The sequence below is a fragment of the Hypanus sabinus genome, chromosome 1, assembly GCF_030144855.1.
Source record: "Hypanus sabinus isolate sHypSab1 chromosome 1, sHypSab1.hap1, whole genome shotgun sequence".
NCBI lineage: Eukaryota > Metazoa > Chordata > Chondrichthyes > Myliobatiformes > Dasyatidae > Hypanus > Hypanus sabinus.
In genome coordinates, this window is record NC_082706.1 from 191126501 (window position 1) to 191149513 (window position 23013).

The 23013-nt window shown below is 41.1% G+C and overlaps 1 long non-coding RNA gene across 1 annotated transcript in view; it reads right to left on the minus strand.

The window, feature by feature from the left end:
* Window positions 1–2352: 2352 nt before the first annotated feature.
* The window catches only part of LOC132384331 (uncharacterized), a 42308-nt gene continuing 21647 nt past the window's right edge, over window positions 2353–23013 (minus strand). The window contains exon 3 of the long non-coding RNA XR_009508866.1: window positions 2353–2641. This is a non-coding gene — a long non-coding RNA (uncharacterized LOC132384331). The remainder of the gene's footprint in view (window positions 2642–23013) is intronic.

Here is a 23013-nt window from a genome sequence, read left to right on the forward strand (position 1 = left end):
GAATAACTCTTTAAGTCATAATGAGATATACTCTACCTGTTTCTCAAATGTTCCATAATTCTATTTTTTGTGTGTGATGTTTTAATGAAGTAATCAGTACTAACTCAGTATAGTGAATAATTTTCAGCTTGGAACAACTAATTTGAATTTTTAAAAATCAGATTGCAGGTTGGGATTTGCATAGATTTTAGGTGTTTTCAAGTAAATTAAGCATAAAAACCAGCAAACAGCCCAATAAACAATTACGCAATACCTGATCAGAACAGCAGGCCATAGAACATTTCACATGGAGACAGATTACTCATAATGTGAAATTTGCAGATTACGAATACAGAATAAACACTGATTATTTGCATACTTACTTTCCACTGAGACAACACATCTGCTGTCACCTTTCAATACTAAGTTATCTCAGTATACAATAACAGTATTCTCAGTAAATTATTTAAATTAAATTTGATTGAAAACTGGAGTGAATATTAAATAAATTCACAGCAATCTTCTGACTAATTAATTACAAAATGTTACCTGAATGCTTTAAGCTCTAAAAGTTCAAAGTTCAACGTAAATTTATTATCAAAGTGCATATATGTCACCATAAACCACTCTGAGATTCACTTTCTGTGGGCATACTCTATAGAAATAATAAGTATTTATAGAATAATAACCAAAACAGAATCAACAAAAGACTGCCCAACTGCCCAGGGCTTTCAACCAGGTGCAGAAGAAAACAAACTGTGCAAATACAAAAAGAAGAAATAATAATCATAAATGAATAAACAATAAATATAGAGAACATAAGATGAGGAGTCCTTGAAAGCAAGTCCATTGGTTATGGGAACATTTCAATGATGGGGCATGTAAGTTGAATAAAGTTATTCCCATATTAACTTGTTCAGACCCATCAGGGCCATTGCCACACTGAACGTGTTAAACACGTAAATAAATAAATACATAGAAATTTAAAACAAAAACCCATAGGATTGATGCTGTTGCAGTTCAGGTCATTCCGCTGATTGGAGTTCAATTCTAGTGCTGTTCTGTAAGGAGTTTGTACACTTGCCCTTTCGAATGTGTGTGTTTCTCCAGGTGTCCTGATTTTCTCCCAAGGTCCAAAGACGTACCGGATAGGTTGATAGGTCATTGTGAATTGTCCCATGATTAGTTTAGGCTAATCCATGCATCAATTTTTTCACACGAGTTCAGATGTGAAACAACCCTTGTACCCCCACAATTCTTGTAAAAATATGTTAATATATAACTCGTGCATGAAAAAAATCGCATCTGAACTTGTGCGTGAAAAAATTGGCACATTGAATGTAAAAGGTTGGCCACCTCTGGGGTAATCGGTGTTGTTGGGTATTGCTAGGCAGCCTGGCCTTAAAAAATGAAATAAACCTGCATAATTTGATCAATACACATAAAATGCTGAAGGAACTCAGCAGGCCGGGCAACATTTATGGAAAAAAGTGCAGTCTATATTTTGGGCCAAAAACCCTCTGACAGGATTGGAGAAAAAAAAGCTGAGGAGTAGATTTGAAATGTTGGGGGGAGGGGAGAGAGAAATGCCAGGCGATAGGTGAAACTTGGAGGGGGATAATCTGCATAATTTGAATCCTGTCAACCATAACATGATTCGAGGGGTTAAAAGAAATACAAAGCTGGAAATAAAAGGAGCAAATGGTTTATACCAACACAACACACACTTAGTACCCTTGGAGAAAAAATTATCTAGCATTCTGCCAGAATTTTTAATTGTCTGAAACTTAAGTTTATGTCCTTTTAACAAGAGTTTAACCATACTATGAAATGCATTCTTACTGATTCAGAAACCACATTTCATTGAACCAAGACTATTCCAAGTGTTTTATCTGGCTTAACAAAATAGTAGGGTGAAAAGATGTGAACGACAGGGTAAAAGATCACAGGGTTCAGCATATACAATATAATGTAATCTTTCCAATATTATGACATAGTAAAACCCTTTCAATATACGCAGAGAAGATTCATTTTTAACATTCACTATTGACTGTTTCTATATCTACCTCTTGCTATAGCTGGATGACATGAGATTATTCTTAGTTTCAAATCATGGTTTTGATGACTTAAACCTAAATTATATAATAATCGTAGAGCAATGCATTAAGACGACGAAGGCTAGAATTCTACAACTACCATTTGATATCAGCACAGGCTTATTGGAATATTTGTCTTCAAGTCCTAATGCAGCAAATCATCTCTTAAAATAGTTTTCATTTTGACATTGACATCAATAATGTATTTAATTACATAAGTATGTGTTAGTAATATCCCAGAATACAATTTTCATCTCTTGAAGATCTCACACTAATAACTACATCTCTTTATTAAAGTTATGCCTGCAATGGTTTTTGCAATCAACAGTGAACAAATGTCGCTTGCGTCAAATGTCTATAGCACATGCATCATTTTTTCGTCATTGGTGACAAATTGGTGTCTGACTGGAGTTCTACAGCAGAAGCTCTTCCATTCACATTCAAAATGCTTTATTCATGAATCAAGGGTGCTCTGTATTTGCTTCTGAGAGCCTCACGTGCAGACTTGATCTTCACACTGCTCGCTTCATTTTAATTGATCACTTCTTTTCCTCCGCCTCTCACCTCTGCAGAGAAATGGCTGAAATTACATTTGCAATTTCCTAAAGTCTCTTAAAGTATTCTTGCCTTGGTTATGTTTGCCAGAATGCCTTCACATTTCATTTCCTTGTTCAATGCACCAAAATTAAAGTCAGTGACAAATGAGAAAATCTATTGGAGAAAACCAGGGCGCAGTCAAGATAGTTCTCCCAAATGTATTGAACTGCACTTTGGAGTGGCCAACATATCCACCCTATAATATCTAGATTCTTTGAGTATTCCTGCCCAATCTAATCACATTTCTTAATCTTCAGTAATGCCACCTAGCTTTATGCAGTTACAGTATGTCATATCTATTTATTAAAATGTTAGTAACATCATCATGCACATAGGAAATAGTTCATGTTCAAGTTCTTGTCTAATGTCATTCAACTGTACACATGTATATAGCTAAATGAATCAGTGTTCCCCTGGGACCAAGGTGCAAAACACAATACAGAAACTCAGTGGCCACTTCGATAGGTGCACCTGTGCACCTGCTCATTTATGCAAATATCCAGTTAACCAATCATGCGTCAGCAACTCAAAGCACAAAAGCATGAAGACATGGTCAAGAGGTTCAGTTGTTGTTTAGACCAAACATCAGGATGGGGTAGAAATACAATCCAAGTGATGTTGACTGTGGAATGAATGTTGGTGCCAGAAAGGGTGGTTTGAGTAGCTCAGAAACTGCTGATTTCCAAGAATTTTCATGCACAACAGTCTCTAGTGTTTACAGAGAATGGTGTGAAAACAAAAAAAGACATCCAGCTCAGGTTTTCTCTGGGCAAAATGAGAGAGATCAGAGGACCATAAGACATATTAGCAGAATGGCCTATCAAGACTGCTCTGCCATTCCGTCATAGCTGATTTATTATTCCCCTCAACAACATTTTCCTGACTTCTCCCCATAACCTTCAATGACGTAAATAATCAAGAACTTACCCACTTCCACTTTAAATGACTTTGCCTACACACCCACCTGTGGCACTGTAATTCCACAGATTCACTACACTCCAGCTAAAGAAGTTCCTTTTCTTCTCAGTTCGAAATGAACATCCCTCCTTTCTGAGGCTGTGCCCTCTGGCCTTTGACTCACCCTCTATATGAAACAAACTCTCCACATCCACTCTGTCTGGGCCTTTTAGTGTTTGATGGGTTTCAATGAGAAGCCCCTCTCATTCTTCTAAATTCCAGCGAGTTCATCAGCACAGTCAATGAGCTGAGTGGCTGGAACCAAACTGCGACCATATCTAATTTCCCAGGCATAATGTTGCTTCTCTGATGCAAAAAATCAAATGTAAAGGGCTGTCTACATTTCTGAGGCAGATGAGAAATATAAACAGGCTGAACTAAAAAGTAAAATTTAAAATTTTCTTATGACTAATTTAAAATCCTTTATTTAATACTAGATTTAGTACTGTGGGGACGCACCACAAAAAAAATTGTCTTCATCACCTGGAAAGATATGCTTCATCATCAGTAACTATTGGGATGGTGAATGATTCTTTCTTAGGGCCCACCACAGCCAAATTCTGTATCAGCCAATGTCCAATGTATCCTTTCACCATTAAGATGCTGAGAGACATCTACATTTTGTGTAGTGGTGGGGAAGTTTCATCGGCTATTGTCTTGTAGTTGAATTTGTGACTGGTGTGAAGGCACTGAGGACACGCAAGTCTTTAACTTGAATAGAATGCATCTGAGACAAGTTCCAAGCACCAGACTTGCAAGGTCTGGAATTTTGTTCAGACGCACTCACTTTACATCACAGTGAGTCAGGCCATACTGTGCACCCACTCCATCCAGGCTCCTGGTATTCCTCCTCTCCCACCTGTCCCATGGTTCTCCACCTGCACCATTCCCAACATTCTTTGCTCCCGCCAGATTTACAAACTTGCTCTCCGCTCCACGTTGACAAATACAACACTGTGCGAGCATCTTTTAGGCAGCCTAGCCATATGTATGTGCCCAAGCGCGCTATCTACTGCATGCTTCTCCGTGAATGGCTGGGGTTTCTGTGGATTACACATGCGTCTACAAAATCAGGGAAGTGCTGGTCAGTTGTGCAATGCACTTCTGTACATGAATGCACATGACACAATGAGGACCAGGTAAGGTATGGTACACATTGTGATGGACTTAGTGATCTAGCTGTTTCACATTCATTCACTGCGATGGCGTTGGTGAAACACAGCGATGCCTTACTGGCAGCAAACAAATTAACTAACTGCTCCATTAATCACAACCTTTCTGGACAACGATTACTCCAATAAATAGCCTGTAACTTCCTTTTTGGAGTTGAGCTTTTGAAAAGGCATTCTTGGGGTGTGAACGGAAGCCTTGAAGGTGCAGCACGGCTGTGGCGTGGAGCGTTGGGCCAAGTCGAGGCAGTGGGCCCTGGGTCTGAGACCGAGGAACAAGCCAGTGTTTGGCCATTGTTGAAGTTGACCTGGAGCCAGTTCAAAGTGACAGACCCGAGGCGAGGCAGAGTTGAGGTGGTGCTGGGGCCTGTGGCCGAAAGCAAGGAACCAGCCAAGGTTTAGACGATTTAAGTGCTGGGCCACATTGAAAAGGCTAGGGTGAGGGACGAGCTGGTGTTCAGCTCACTGCTCCATGAGGTTTACTTGTCTCTGCACTGAAATGAGGCTGTGACCTACAATTAACAGGCTCCTGCAGTCTTGACTGGCTTCATGGCAGTGATCTCATTTTCATGAACTTTGGTTCTGAAAGTTATTTTTATGGTTTGCATGATTTGTTAATTATTTTGCACATTGGGTGGTCTTTTTTAACGGGTATCATCAGGTTTCTTGTTTGCTGACTGACTGTTAGGAGACAAATCTCAAGGGTGTATATAGCATACATCATTTGATAATAAATGTGCTTTGAACTTTTGAACTATTTTCTGCTGTAATACCATCACGTAGCATTCTGAACACAGTGGTACACGATGTACTTTGAGTATTGCTAGCAGTGTTTATTGTCCATATTCAATTGCCTTGGAGATGTTCACGAGTTTCTTCTTGGAACTGCCACAGCACTTCTGATGAAAGTCCTACCACAGTGCTTGGGAGGGTATTCCTGGTTCCGGATCTGATGACAATGGAGGAGCAAATTGTCGATTTACTTCTGAATCAGGACAGTGTGCTTAAGGGGAAATATGCAGATGATTCATACATCTTTTGGTGTTACACACTGCGGATCTGGGCAATGATTTGAAACACTGCCCTAGGTGAATAACTTGCAGATGAAACACCCCGTAGCCACAGTGCAGTAGCAGTGGAGGGAATGAGTAGTTTGCATGGCTGCTGGGGCAAGAGGTAAGCAGGTAGCTTTGTCTTGGTTGGCGCAAGCTTTGTGAGTGTTGCTTGAGCTGCACCCTTCAAGACAAGTGAAAGATATTCCATCATATTTCATAGAACATAGAACAGTACAGCACATTACAGGCCCTTCAGCCCACAATGTTGTACTGACCCTCAAACCCTGTCTCCCATATAAACCCCCACCTTAAATTCCTCCATATACCTGTCTAGTAGTCTCTTAAATTTCACTAGTGTATCTGCCTCCACCGCTGACTCAGGCAGTGCATTCCATGTACCAACCACTCTCTGAGTAAAAAACCCTCCTCTAATATCCCCCTTGAACTTCCCTCCCCTTACCTTAAAGCCATGTCCTCTTGTTCTGAGCAGTGGTGCCCTGGGGAAGAGGTGCTGGCTGTCCACTCTGTCTATTTCTCTTAATATCTTGTACACCTCTATCATGTCTCCTCTCATCCTCCTTCTCTCCAGAGAGTAAAGCCCTAGCTCCCTTAATCTCTGATCATAATGCATACTCTCTAAACCAGGCAGCATCCTGGTAAATCTCCTCTGTACCCTTTCCAATGCTTCCACATCCTTCCTATAGTGAGGCGACCAGAACTGGACACAGTACTCCAAGTGTGGCCTAACTAGAGTTTTATAGAGCTGCAGCATTACATCGCGTCTCTTAAACTCTATCCCTCAACTTATGAAAGGTAACACCCCATAAGCCTTCTTAACTACCCTACCTACCTGTGAAGCAACTTTCAGGGATCTGTGGACATGTACCCCCAGATCCCTCTGCTCCTCCACACCTCCACGTATCCTGCCATTTACTTTGTACTCTGCCTTGGAGTTTGTCCATCCAAGGTGTACCACCTCACACTTCTCCGGGTTGACCTCCATCTGCCACTTCTGCATCCTATCAATGTCTCTCTGCAATCTTCGACAATCCTCTACATTATCTACACCACCACCAACCCTTGTGTATTCTGCAAACTTGCCAACCCAGACTTCTAACCCCGCATCCAAGTCGTTAATAAAAATCACGAAAAGTAGAGGTCCCAGAACAGATCCTTGTGGGACACCACTAGTCACAACCCTCCAATCTGAATGTACTCCCTCCACCACAACACTCTGCCTTCTGCAGGCAAACCAATTCTGAATCCACCTTGCCAAACTTCCCTGGATCCCATGCCTCCTGACTTTCTGAATAAGCCTACCGTGTGGAACCTTGTCAAATGCCTTACTAAAATCCATGTGGATCACATCCACTGCACTACCCTCATCTATATGCCTGGTCACCTCCTCAAAGAGCTCTATCAGGCTTGTTAGACATGATCTGCCCTTCACAAAGCCATGCTGACTGTCCCTGATCAGACCATGATTCTCTAAATGCCTACAGATCCTATCTCTAAGAATCTTTTCCAACAGCTTTCCCACCACAGACGTAAGGCTCACTGGTCTATAATTACCCGGACTATCCCTACTACCTTTTTTGAACAAGGGGACAACATTTGCCTCCCCCCAGTCCTCTGGTACCATTCCCATGGACAATGAGGACATAAAGATCCTAGCCAGATGTTCAGCAATCTCTTCCCTCGCCTCGTGGAACAGCCTGGGGAATATTCCGTCAGGCCCTGGGGACTTATCCGTCTAAATGTTTTTTTACAACTCTAACACCTCCTCTCCCTTAATATCAACATGCTCCAGAACATCAACCTCACTCATATTGTCCTCACCATCATCAAGTTCCCTCTCATTGGTGAATACCGAAGAGAAGTATTCATTGAGGACCTCACTCACTTTCACAGCCTCCAGGCACAGCTTCCCACCTTTATCTCTAATCGGTCCAACCTTCACTCCTGTCATCCTTTTGTTCTTCACATAATTGAAGAATGCCTTGGGATTTTCCTTTCCCCTACTCATCAAGGCCTTCTCATGCTCCCTTCTTGCTCTTCTTAGCCCCTTCTTAAGCTCCATTCTTGCTACCCTATATTCCTCAATTGACCCATCTGATCCTTGCTTCCTAAACCTCATGTATGCTGCCTTCTTCCACCTGACTAGGTTTTCTACCTCACTTGTCACCCATGGTTCCTTCACCCTACTATTCTTTATCTTCCTCACCGGGACAAATTTATCCCTAACATCCTGCAATAGATCCTTAAACATCAACCACATATCCATAGTACATTTTCCTGCAAAAGCATCATCCCAATTCACACTTGCAAGTTCTAACCTTATAGCCTCATAATTTGCCCTCCCCCAATTAAAAATTTTCCTGTCCTCTCTGATTCTATCCTTTTCCATGATAATGCTCAAGGTCAGGGAACGGTGATCACCGTCCCCCAGATGCTCACCCACTGACAGATCTGTGACCTGACCCAGTTTGTTACCTAATACTAGATCTAGTATGGCATTCCCCCTAGTCGGCCTGTCAACATACTGTGACAGGAATCCATCCTGGACACACTTAACAAACTCTGCCCCATCTAAACCCTTGGAACTAATCAGGTGCCAATCAATATTAGGGAAGTTAAATGCCTTCAGTTTTATGCCTTGCTGATGGTGTTAGGACTTTGGGAAACCAGCAGTTGAGTAACTTATTGAAGGATACCCAACCTTGGGCAGTGTTTCTGTAGATGGTCTGGTCCAGTTTCTGGTCAAAGTTGACCACTTGAGTGTCTGTTGTGAGCGTTTTGGGGGTTGGGTGGAAGAAGAGAAGAATGACAACACCTAGACCTTCATGGCAATAATGTTACTTGTCATTTGGCAACTCATGTCGAAATGAAGTCTGGATCTTGCTCCATGCAGGCATGAGCTGCTTCATTTGCTGAAGACTTGCAAATAGAATTGAATTTGAACAATTATTAATGAACATAGCTACTTCTAACCTTCCTGAATCTGATCGTCAACAACCACAACATCATCTCTTGTGTAAGATCTGGCACTAACTATTTGTATCATGTGTCCTGCAATGAGTCGTAGAACTTAGGTTTGAAGGTTTCTCGCACCTGTATTTACTAATTGTCTTAACTAGAGTTGTTAAGCCCTTGTGCTTTCTGTTTAGTCTTGTCAAGTTAATTGTGATGGGCGCATGTTTTCAGCATTCTATGATTATTTAAAGTGGACTCCTGTTTAGTGCCCATTACAGGGGGCTTTGTGTTCAGAATGATTTGTCTTGAAGTGTCACTTGATCGTGCCACGGATGTCTGTAGGGATTCCTATGTACAACTCTAGTTTCCATCTCTACATGGGCATCTGTTGTTCCTCCGCACCTGGGTTCAGTCATTGCCAGAGCTCACCGTGACAAATTGAGGATTTTTCTCCCCTTAATTTCAGTTTTATAGACAATAGACAGTAGGTGCAGGAGTAGGCCATTTGGCCCTTCTAGCCAGCACCCCCATTCACTGTGATCATGGCTGATCATACACAATCAGTACCCCGTTCCTACCCTCTCCCCATATCCCTTGACCCTGCTGTCTATAAGAGCTCTATCTAACTCTCTCTTGAATGCATCCAGAGATTTGGCCTCCACTGCCTTCTGGGGCAGAGCATTCCACATATCCAACACTCTCTGGGTGAAAAAGTTTTTCCACATCTCTGTTCTAAATGGCCTACCCCTTATTCTACCAGTCTTTTACCAAGACAGCCTTTTTTTAATCAATGTCAGGGGGGGACAGGCAGCAGATACTGGAGGCAATGAGTCTTATTGGTGACAGTCACAGCAAAATGTGATGTGCTCTCCTCCCATAGGCAGGAAAAGGTGTTTTACAAATAGCTTTATAAGATTTTGCAACTGATTTGGAGACGTCAAGAACGGCTTCTTCGGCAGTGAAATCCAGGCCAGGAACAATTTGTCACAGTGGGGCCCAGTTCCTAGTGCAAGGTTCGGACAATTTAAATGCCTACCCAGATAGACTGGGGGCTTCTCACTCTGTGAGCTGCTATGCTTCATGTCTGCAAACTTTGCGGCGATATGCACTGTTAATATGACGAACTGAATACTGAGGCTTTGGGCCTACTCCAAGCTGCTCCGGGGATTTGGACTTAAGGACTCAATTGGTTTAGAACGCTGTTGCTCGCTTCTATTGTTTGCATGACTTACTTTGTTTTTTCCTCTTTTTCTCTGTTTGCACTGGGGTTGGTCACTTAAAAAAAAATTGGGTTCTTTCAGGTTCCTTGCTTTGCGACTGCCTGTAAGCAAACAAATCTCAAGGTTGGATAAGTTTATACATACTTTGATAATAAATGCCCTTTGATTCTTTAATTTTATGGCGCACCTCTAAAAACCTCTATTCATTTTTTTCATTGCTGTCTCTGGTCTATCTAAATTCACAGTAGCATCTTTTTTGACATGGCCATTTCAAACAAATTGAGAAACTGAATGAATGAGAATAAACAGAAATCTAATTTGTTCCAGACTGCTTGCAGCTAACATCCTCACTAATTTTCTACCAACGACTTGAGGTCCGGTCCTATTCAAAAAAAAAAACTTGCGAATCATAAAACCATCTGTAAAACATAATAATTAAGTGCTTTCTTTGAAAGGAGTGATCTGGAGGAGCTGAATTGCCAAATTCCTGATCAAAGGACCAGAATTCAAATCATGGTTTTAGCTCAGACAGCCAGACTTGGCTCCAGTTTTTTACGTTTGGATGAGTTTTGTCAGTCTTTTGCCAGGATCTTCAGCTGAAGAGCTCAGCAGAGCATTGTCAGACAACTTATGTGAGCATCTTTATAGAGCTCTTCACATGCAGGAAGATATCGGAAGATTCTTTACACCAATTGATTTCTGGGCAGAACTGGGAAGTAGAGAGAGGGGTTTGTTTAGATTGCAAATGCACTGCACTGCAGATCTATATCTCTTACAAAATAACAGTAAAACATCAGATCTGACTGAAAGAAATGCAGCAGCAGCAGCCGAGGTCCTCCAAATTAGAAAAAAAAATCATTGCAAGGAATTTAATTCCAAAAGTAAAAGATGTTTGCGGTTTAGAAAATGAAGCTTGTATCATGTTAGCATGTTTTGACTCCCAAGTAAAATCCTCTTTGCCAGTGTACTCTGGTTTTGATCATTCCGTAAGTCTTTCCATCTCAGTGGTTTAGACTGCCTTTTGCTCTAAAACCAAATTGCAGAATTATTACAAGTTTTCACATACAGAAATTATGCATAGTATATGTTTTATATGTCACTGAACTTCAAAGTACTGTACATTTATTATCATTATACGTTACACAACTTTGAAATTCGTGTCCTTACAGGCAGCCACAAAACAAGAACCCATTCAGAAAAAAGAGCAACACAGATCCAATACACGAGAGGAAAAAAACACACGTATCAAGCAAATGGTAAAAACGAGAATGAAGTACTTAGAATGAAAGTGAGTCCAGAGAAACGAAGCCCGGAGCAGCTGGACCAGGCCCACAGCCTCAGCCTCAATTCTTCCCACAGCAGAGCAAAGTGTATTGGAGCTCACAGACACAAAGACTGGAGCAGCCGAAGCAGGCCTCCTGCAAAGAATCCACACAGCGTGGAAAAGCCCACCTAGCTCTTCAAACCACACGACCCAGCAATCTCCCAATTTAATTCTAGCCTAATTACAGGACAACTTAGAATGACCAACTAACCCACTAACTGGTACGTCTTTAGACTGTGGGAGGAAACTATGTAACAGTTTCTTCCCCCAAGCTATCAGACTCCTCAGAGCCTGGACTGACACCAACTTACTGCCCTCTACTGTACTTATTGTCTTTTCTATTATTTCTTGTAATGCCTGCACTGTTTTGTGCACTTTATGCAGTCCTGTAGTCTAGTGTAGTTATTTCCTGTGTTGTTTTTACGTAGTTCAGTGTAGTTTTTGTACTGTCTCATGTAGCACCGTGGTCCTGAAAAACGTTGTCTCGTTTTTATTGTGCACTGTACCAGCAGTTATGGTCGAAATGACAATAAAAAGTGACTTGGCTTGACTTGACTTGAAACCCATGGGGAGAACATGCAGACTCCTTACAGCCAGTGCCTGGAATTGAACCCAGGTCACCTGTACTGTAAAGCGCTGTTCTAACCACTGCCCTGCGCTACCATGGCACCCCAAATCTGGTGTGTAGTACTTTGAGTGGCTTTTCTTTACTCACCTATAAACCTGAGATCAATACTTAATCTAAAGGAGGAAAACTAGTATACACTCAAACTGTTTATCTGGGGAAAAATAATTCAACATCACGCATACTAAGTAATTGGCAATTTTGCAATGTACATTAGCTGGCAGTCTTTGACAACTCTGTTCACAGAGAGGATTGATTATTGGAACAGTGGTAGTGTGAGTGGGTCAAGTACATGTAAAGTCTAGAAAGCCAAATGTTAAATTTGTGTATTGCTTTGTACCAGCTCCACTCCTGCAAGATGCAAGACGTGTAACTCCTAACAAGGCAGTGGAATGGTAACGATCTTTACTTTTCGCCTGTGATGCTCTATCATTGCCATCTGAGGAAATTTTAATTGTTATTTCTACTTGCAAGCTGCCTCTCTTCAGGATTGTTCCACAAGGCAAGTTGTCAAAGTCCACAAAGTTAAACAGATTTGGGAAAATAATCCAGGATGGAAACACTAACTAGAAAAAACACTGAAATTTCTCATGGACAGAGCCTTGATGCTTTAAAAGCATTATTCTTTGAAGAATAGTTTTTTTTAAGGTAGATAACATAATAGTCAATAGAATTGTGAGATTTATAAATGAGGGGCACAGAGTGTAATAATAAAACAATAACACAATGTTTCAGATGTATGTTCGATCACAGGACCATAAGACATAGGAGCTGAATTAGGCCAGTCATTGAATTTGCTCTACCATTCCCTCATGAGTGATTTATTATCCCTCTCTACCCCATTCTTCAATCTTCACCCGAAAACATTTGATGCCCTTATTAATCAAGTATGTATCAACCTCCACTTTAACTATACCGAATGACTTGGGCTCCACAACTGCCTGTGGCAATCAATTCCACAGATCCAACACCCTCCGGCTAAAGTAATTTCTCCTCATCTCTGTTCTAAAGGGATTTACTCGTACTGTGGTCCTAGAATCTCCCACTATTGGAAATGTCCTCTCCATGTTCATTAGGCCTTTCAATATTCGACTGGTTTCAATGAGATTTCCCTTCATTCTTCTGAACGCCAGCAAGCACAGGCCAGATAAGATGACAGAAGGTGCGTGTAACAAAAAACATGCCTCTCTCTGTATTTTGTTCTGAGTCCTATGGTGATACAACCAAAACTGGCTGTATCAGTTAGGTTCTGTACATTTAAGTATATATATTAAGGGTTTGTACCCAACAGAGATGACCTTGATGAGGAGGTCAAAATTCCACAATAAATACCTAATCAGGAAGAGGAGCAAGGATTTAAAGTTAAAATGGTAAAATGATTCATAAGGGTATGCAGAATCTTGAAAACTGATCTTGAAGTGTCCTCATATTGGGTTTTTATTAGATTGGACAGCTTCTGTTCCTTCTGAGGATTCAAGAGAATTCAAAGATTCAAAGCACATTTATAGCAACACACACAAAATGCTGGAAGGATTTAGCAAGTCAAGAAGTGTCTGTGGAAAAGAGTAAACAGCTTGCAGTTCGAGCCGAGACCCTTCATCAGGACTGAGATTATTGAAGTATCTATACTGAATACATCTCTGAGATTCCTCCTTCCACAGGCAGCCATGAAACAAAGAAACTCCGTGGAACCCATACAAAGCACCCAACACGCGACAAAAAGAACAAATTGTGCAAATAGTGAAAAGCAAGAAAACAACACATCGAATATCACCATCAGACCAGGAGTCCAGGAGTATTCAGTTTACTTCAGTTCAGGATATTGGCTTTGTTAATTCTCAGACATTCATGATAGGATTTATTTCACATTTTTTAGATTTATTTGTCCAATTTCTTACTGAAACTATTTCACTATCCAAAACGCTGACAGAAAATACAGAGACTCCTCAGCGAGACGGACACCTGGAGGACTGCTTGGATAAGTAATGAAATCAAACCGTAAATGGTCCTGCTCCCAGCCAATCCAAACCTGATTTGAGTTTGAGGATTCTGAATTTCTTTGTACCTGGCAAGACTCATATTAATACAGATACTACACCAAATAGAAAGGGTGTGTACTTTACGTCCGGTTTACCTGACAAATCCCACTTCATGCCAAATGGTTCAGCTCTCTCAGGGTACATCTGCTCTGACTATTGCTCTTCATTGACCCAATTTTGTGTCCACAGCCAAAATGCCATTCTAAGACCCTTTGTGACACAATTATCGGTCATTTTATCAGACTATATATTAATTAACCTTCAAGAGGATCGCTAACTTGCCATGGGATTAGAGGCTTGTGTGCCTAAATGACCCAGAGACCTATGTTGTTTGGAGTCAGGGCCTTGCGCTTTGACTCCTGGTAGATCACTCATGCCAAAGAGGTCAAAGGGTAGAGGACAGACTAACAATGCTCCACCAGTCCTCCAGGTTTGGGGTTTCAGCTCAGGGCTGTCAACCCTGACTGGTAAAAAAATTGTTATGGAAACAACATAAAAAATCTTCATTGTTGTCCTAAAATGCCAGTTGTATGATAAGCAGAAAGGAAGTAATATATTAATTAAGAATATTACTCCTTCATGAATACTCGTGAAAATTGATGTTTAAAGAAACCCTTCTAAATGCCAGCTCCTCATGCCCATAACAGGTACCATTTAGCTTTTGCTTCATGAATTTAGCACTTGAGTCTTCTGTCACTGGTGTCTATGTCAGTCTGACCAGTTAACTTGGAACCATACAATTCAGAAACATTTCACGTGCAGGTAAGAATTTGGGAATGGCTAACTTATTTAAAGGAGGTGCAGCCAGGATGGAGGTGTCTGTGAGAGAGTGATCCTTGTATGGCCGTAAACCCACATAAGATGTTCAGTCAAACCATGCACTGAGAAATAGAAATGGCTTCCTGTGTTACATTCATTATCCAGACATTTGGCCCTGTCACAGAGCACTTATCTAAAGAAAACTGACCTGGTCTAATCCCATAAAGCCGAAAACGTATGCTCCTGTGTTGCTTGTTCTGTGCTAGGCTGTCAGCCTCTAAACATCACTGATGTTTTCTATTTTCTATTTTCTGTTCCCTATTCTGTTTTGATTTCCAATGCATTTTTTGTGCATTTAACCCTTTGTGGAGTGGAAAAACCAAAAAAAAAATCTGCAGATGTTGGAAATCTGAAATAAAGAAAGTATGTGAAACACACACAGAATGCTAAGGGTCTCAGCCTGAAACGTCAACTGTACTCTTTTCCATAGATGCTGGTTGGCCTGCTGAGTTCCTTAGCATTTTGTGTGTGTTGCTTGGATTACAGCACCCCTTGTTTGTAAAGGAAGCGTGTGCAGGTTTTCATGATTCAGTTGTGTTTCTGTGTGTTCACTGTGAATGCCCGCAAGAAAGCGAATGTCGGTGTAGTACGTGGCGATGAAAATGTGCTTTAATAATAAATTACTTTGAAGCACAATCAGTGGGTCAGGCAGCATCTGTAGAGAGGAATAGCAAATAGCATTTCAGGTCCAGCACCCTTCGTTCCAGCACTTGCTGTTTCCATTTCAAAATGTTTTGTGTTGTGGAAAAAACAGTACAAAGAAGGTCAAAGAAATAAAATGTGAAGCAATCTAGTATTTTGAAGATGTTACTACAGAATATAAACAAAGTTGAAATGCTAAATATCCATGCAGAGGAGAACAACTCTGTCTGGAGGTCTTTAAGACGTTGAAGGTGACAGTACATTAAATAGGTGATAAAAGCTGAAAGAAGTGCTTGATGTTTTTTGCTGAAGCACAGGTGATGAAAGATGGAAATATTGCTGAATCGTACAACCATAGGCTTTTTGATTCTTTTTACAAGCTTACAGTCAATGACACCAAACGTACTATACCTAGATGAATTAAAAAGTGAAGCTATATGTATAATACATAGCCTAAAAAGGAAACTTTTAAATGTCTTGTAAGCTGGTTGACCTGATAATATCTTTCTCTAATAACAATGAGTGCAGTCTCACACTGCAAACGTCTGACCAGGAACACTTTGATAACCTGCACGAAGATAAACATAGATCGCTACATCCTAGTTTAAGATATTTTAGGAGAACTACAGTATTTGGCTTTTAAAGCATTGGGCATGATGCCAACACACACCAGGAACGCATAAACAGAAAGTTTACTTTTCAGAACATTATGGAACTGTTAGTGAACATGCAACAATTTTTATTGAATTGAATTTCCTTAAACAAAGTGCTCAGAGCTTACCATTATATACCTTTTTTTTAGGTTATCAAATGTCATTTTGTGTTTGGTAGCTTCTCTTGCCAATAGAGTCACCAAAACAAGGTTTGTCCTGATATTTCAAGGGCCCCCACCATTCAGGCTATTCTCACTTCACACTACCACCATCGGGCAGGAAGTACAGGAGCGTTAGGTCTGATGTAACCAGGATCAGGAATAGGTATTACCCTACAACCATCCTGAAATGGTGTGGATAACTTCCTGCACCTCAACCCTGAACTGATTCCACAACTTACAGATTCCGTCACAAGGAGTCTCATATTCATGGTATTATTTTTCCCTTATTTGCATTATTTGTCTTCTTTTGCACATTTGTTGTTTGTCAGTCTTTGTTTATGTATAGTTTTTCAACAATTCTATTGTATTTCTTTATTTTCCTGCAAGTGCCTGCAAGAAAATGAATCTCAGGGTTGTATATAGTGACACGAACATACTTACTTTGTCTTTAATATTTCTAAGTAGGTACACAGTAGAGACCTACAGTACAATTAACTGATGATGGGAGTGAATAGATATGAACCAAATTCCTAAAACCCTACCAGATGTTTGTCAATTATTTTCTTTTTTGGGTGGCATTGTCTTTTAAAGACTCTACAACTCACGTTCTCAGCTTAATTTATTAACTATTAATTATTATTATTTGGTTTTTTTTTGTATTTACATAGCTTGTCTTCTACTATGGGATTGTGAAATTCAGGTTATAGATCAGTGCAGCTATGATTTTAATGAATACTGTTTCACAGCTGGATAGGGAGAGAGGAGGAGGAGGAGGAGGCAATTGGTTTAAACCTGCTCCAATTTCACAAAATGTGTCAGTGACAATAAATCTGACTTACTCTGATTCAAATTGTATTTTGTTAATTGGCTCAACAAGACAGTCTTTACAAGACATTGCATGTAGAGAAAAAGCTGGAAAGGCAATGAAGTTCATGGAGGGATTTCAAAGCATTCAGAGGACACATTTCCTGTCATATTTCCCATTCCAGTTTTCCTTTCCATTTCTCTGATCTGCTTGATTTGCAGTTTTATTGTGAGCCTGGTATTTATCTGTGTCAAACTTTAATTCCTTTTCCTGGTAAAGTACTGCAATTGCTCCTTTAGACATTTTGAGGCCCTCTGTTGGTTGGAGTCGACGGTGGATGTTACGTCCCAGCTGTCTACACAATAAGCAAGCCAGTACACAAGCAGGGCAGTATGTGGCGAGCAAACTGTCACCTATATAGCATGCTTTCCCCCCTCCATACAGCTGATGAATCCAAAAGAATGGCAGGGACGGGTACAGTTTGCCACCAGCGACATCCCAGGTGGCCAGTCTGTGTTGAACCCAAAGTAGGACTCCTACTCCGGATTTTTCCTCGGGATTTACCCGCGAAGCATTCCGCATGAGTGGGAGGTTTGAGATTAGAGTTTTCTTCTCCGAGATAAGCTGCCAACGATGGCTGTTGAGCCCCACCTGCCCATTTTAAGGTGCCATAACCTTCCTTTGCCTCTTCCCCTGTCAGTAGAAATGGTTCCGTCGGGCGTGGAAGCTAAACCACATGTAAAGGCCCAGCGCTGGACTTGGTTGTCGGAGGGTATTTGAGACACACATCATTAGGACCTTATCTCCTCTACCACCCCTGGCTACATCTGCCAGACAATGCTAAGGATGTTCTACGAGTCTGTGGTGGCCAGTGCTATCATGTTTGCTATTGCGTGCTGGGGAAGCAGGCTGAGGGTAGCAGACACCAGCAGAATCAACAAACTCATTCGTAAGGCCAGTGATGTTGTGGGGGTGGAACTGGACTCTCTTACGATGGTGTCTGAAAAGAGGATGCCGTCCAAGTTGCATGCCATCTTGGATAATGTCTCCCATCCACGCCATAATGTACTGGTTAGGCACAGGAGTACGTTCAGCCAGAGACTCATTCCACCGAGATGCAACACTGAGCATCATAGGAAGTCATTTCTGCCTGTGGCCATCAAACTTTACAACTCCTCCCTCGGAGTGTCAGACACCCTGAGCCAATAGGCTGGTCCTGGGCTTATTTCCACTTGGCATAATTTACCTATTATTATTTATTATTTAATTATTTATGGTTTTATCTTGCTATCTTCCTACACTATTCTTGGCTGGTGCAGCTGTAACGAAACCCAATTTCCCTCGGGATCAATAAAGTATGTCTGTCTTTCTGTCTATACCAACCTTAAGGAACTTCTCGACATTTTGTACAGAAAATTACTAGACAGAGGCAGTAACAGGAAGCTCAGGAAAAACTCACTGGGTCAGGAAAAAGAAACACTAGGCATTTCAGGTTGAAGGCACTTTATCACTTTTAGAACCAGTTTTAAGACCGTGATCCTTGTCTTTAGAATGCTATCAGAAGAAATAACTCAGCATCAAACTGTCAGGCTCTTTAACCACTATCCAGTTAGAATGACGCAGGCACGAGGCATGATTAAGATGATGGGAAGATTCCCAATGTGTTCTGGTCATGTTGAGACTGAGAATAGATAGAGGAGGATTGCTTGTTTCAGGAGAGGGACGTCATTAAAAAGTTATACCCTGCTGATCTCATAGGCATTTAGATGAAGAAGCCCACCTTGCAATGAAACCCACAAAAACCTGCCAATGGAGGTGGTGATGACTGAGCTCTCAGGCTGGGAAGAGCGTCCAATGAGCCTATGGCAACACACACAAAATGCTGGAGGGACTCAGCAGGCCAGGCAGCATCTATGGAAAAGAGTAAATAGTCGACATTTTGGGCTGAAACCCTTCAGCAGGACTTAACAGTTTATTCTTTTCCATAGATGCTGCCTGGCCTACTGAGTTCCTCCAGCACCTTGTGTATGTTGCTTTGGATTTCCAGCAAATCTTTGAACTTCAAAGATTTTCACAAGCATTTAGTTAAAGTGAAAACTGATAAATGAATGCCTGGGATGGGTTCTAGACAGTTAGTGGGTTACATATTTTTTAAAAATGATTAGCTTTATTTGTCACATGTGCATCAAAACATTGAAACATACAACACATTGAAATACATCAATTGCATCAGCGACAGTCTGAATACATACTGAGGGGCAACCCACAAAGGTTGCCATGCTTTCTGCACCAGCATTGCCCGCCTACAACTTACTAACCCGAACCCTTGTACATCATTGGAATGTGGGAGGAAAACGGAGCACCCGGAGGAAACTCATGTAGGAGAACATACAAACTCCTTCCAGGAACTTACACAAATGCCCTTTCAAACTTACTTCAGCACATAATTCCTTACATAAAAGTGTCTTGTAGCTGCATTCATTCAGCAATCACCTATACACTTGGAAGAGAACAGGTCTGATTTTAATATTTAAGTCCTTTGCTTTCACCCATTTACTGCCATTCAGGGATGCCCATGTTTAACATGTGTACTAATCCATGTTGGCTTGCTTTTGCTTACAGAGTGCCTTGGTGGAGGATCTCTTGACAAACTGACAAGCCTTGCAATCTCTTACAAGATGAATGTTGGCTGGGAATGGCTCTGGGAACATTTTGCAAAGCTGTTCCAAGATTATGCATTGTCTATCTTCATTTCCAGAGTGCTTTATTTTGCTCCCAGTTGGCACCAACTGTACTGAAGCAGTTGCTTAGCACAAATTTAATGAACCATATAGAAACATATATAACCATATAACAATTACAGCACGGAAACAGGCCATCTCAGCCTTTCTAGTCTGTGCCGACGCTTACATTCACCTAGTCCCACTGGCCCGCACTCTGCCCATAACCCTCCATTACTTTCCTGTCCATATACCTATCCAATTTTACTTTAAATGACAATACCGAACCTGCCTCTACCACTTCTACTGGAAGCTCACTCCACACAGCTACCACTCTCTGAGTAAAGAAATTCCCCCTCATGTTACCCTTAAACTTTTGCCCTCTAACTCTCAAATCATGTCCTCTTGTTTGAATCTCCCCTACTCTCAATGGAAAAAGCCTATCCACGTCAACTCGATCTATCCCCCTCATAATTTTAAATACCTCTATCAAGTCCCCCCTCAACCTTCTACGCTCCAAAGAATAAAGACCTAACTTGTTCAACCTTTCTCTGTAAGTTAGGTGCTGAAACCCAGGTCACGTTCTAGTAAATCTTCTCTGTACTCTCTCTATTTTGTTGATATCTTTCCTATAATTCGGTGACCAGAACTGTACACAAAGGGTGATATTTTGCCTCTATATTGGTACCTTTATATAGGGGCTGTAAACAGGGTTTTGTTAATTCACCTTCTCCAAAGATCATCAGCTTGTTGTGGTGAAGGGGCTTCTGTGTTCCTGAGATGCCAAGAACGAAACCTCCTGGAGCTTAGCTCCCGGTGGGTTCTCCCAAGGCAGTGAGGTCAAAGGGGAGGATCCAACCAAGACCTCAGCGGAGGAGGTGGTGAAAGATGATGACACATCACAACAGCAATGGAGGCAGAGGAAGGGTCCCCAGTCATCTTGCATACCCTGGCTCCAATCTGTCAAGGACCGTGCGGTGGACTTCCCATGCGCCAGCCTCCTCACATAAAACAAAGTCACATAGGGACATCCTCCGCTAATGGAATAACTTCAAACTCAACTTGAGTGACTGCAATATTCCTTTGTTAACGTATACAACAGTACCCTCAGGGTCTTGGACTAAAGCTGTGTTTTCTTGTGTGACTATGTCCTTTATGTCTCCGTCTTGCTATTTTGCACACGTGTATGTTTTGCACCTTGGCCCCAGTGGAACGTTGTCTTGTTTGGCTGTATTCATGTATGGTTTGAATGATAATTAAGCTTGATTTGATTTCACAATAAATCCAATTGAAAACAAACCTTTTGTGGATTTTATCTGGCTTTTGTAATACTACTATACTTTTTTATAAACAGTTCTCCCTTTTAATTCTTTAATCAGATCAGTGGTACATTACTTAATGGGTGTTTTATTTTCAGTAGTAGATTTTATTCCAAAGTATCAGGGCACAACTGTTTTTGAGGAAATGGTGGCTCCAACAGGTCTTTGCCTGTGTGCCGGAGCTGCACGGTCTCTGTGTAATAGTCGGGGAAGCATAACTTGTCATCATTTGTCCTTTTATCAGCTGGACCTGGTCAGTGTCCTGCTATAGAAGGCCATGTTAATTTATGTCCAGGCTGTGTATATTTACTTATCTATAGTGCGGCTGGCTGTAGTGCTCAGTCAGACTGGCTCCTCCACAGGCTGCGAGCCTCTTCCTGCCTGTAGGAATAAGTGGAAGCTTGCTGTTCTTCTCCTGCCAAGTTGCTAAGTCATAATAATAACAACCGCAAAGGGAGCACCCGAGGCATTGATTGTCTCAGCAGTCTTGGACTTGAAGCAAGCACTTGCATCCTCAATCATGCATGCTTGTATTCTGTGAAGAGCACCTTCATTCAAATAAAGTGAAATTAAGCACAATTATTGTCCAATATTTGTTTGAAACTCAACCAGAATCAGAACCAAGTTTATTATCACCAACATATGTTTTGAAACTTGATGTTTCAGCAGTACAGTGCAATATTAATAAACCCGATGCTGATTCTATAAGCTGCATTAGGGAATTCAGTATATGAAGTAAGTATGAAAATAATGCAAAAAGTGAACAAAATGGTGAGGTAGTATCATGGGTTCACGGTCCATTGAGGTATCTGATGGCGGAGGGGAAGAAGCTCTTCCTAAAACATTGAGCTTGCATCTTTAGGCCCCTGTACCTCCTCCCTGATGGAAGCAAGGAGAAGAGGCCATGTCCTCGATGGTGAGTATGCTTTATAATGGACGCCGTTATTTCAGTCTGAATTTCTATTGTATTCTTCCAAATTCTGAAATTAATGCAGTGGCTAAATTGCTCAGCTCTTGGGGTTTCTTCAATGGATTAATATGTTTATTGTGGTTTATTGACCGCATCTTGTAGAAGGCCACACAGTACCTTTTCCTCGGTGTGAGACATTACTGGGCAGATTAAAGGCTAACGGCAGGTTTCAGACTCATTGAGCATTAAAATGTTTCCTGTCACTGTTCCTTCCACCTTCTGCGGCAGTAATGTTACATTATTTTATGTTGACTTCTTCCTGTGTTAAATAAGGATAACTGTATGAAGAGTAAAATCTGACAAGACATGGAATGAGATTGAAATGCGCCCCAATCCACAATCAGAACTGATTAAAGGAATTTTATTAACTTAGAACAATGAAATATATATACTGAAATACTGATTCACCTTCCTGATGGAATAGTCAGTCATGAAAAGTCATTAAAGGAGCCTGTGGTTCCACATGCAATAATAGACAAGTAAACACAATATTTACTTCCTCTTACGGTCTAAAAGGAACTCAGAAATATGCTATAACAATTACTTTGCCTTGAGTTAAAGGACTCCATTCTGTAGATCTATCAGAAAGATATTCCAGCCAATCATCAAAAGAGTTTTCAAAGCAATTTTATGCTTTTAAAAAAGTGAAAATTTTGATGCGTTTCAAGTAAAATAAGCTAACCATACAGTATTTCATTTTCCATGTGGCAGATAAACGCATCATCATTAAGTGCCGTGTTGTATGACGTGAGTGATCACTGACTTCCACCTGTCTGTGACCATAAATGTGCAACTCACACAACATGCTGGGGGAGTTTTGTGTACGTATTCTTTTGTGGAGGACCTGCTGAGTTCTTCCAGCGTTGTGTACGTATTCTTCAATCCACAGC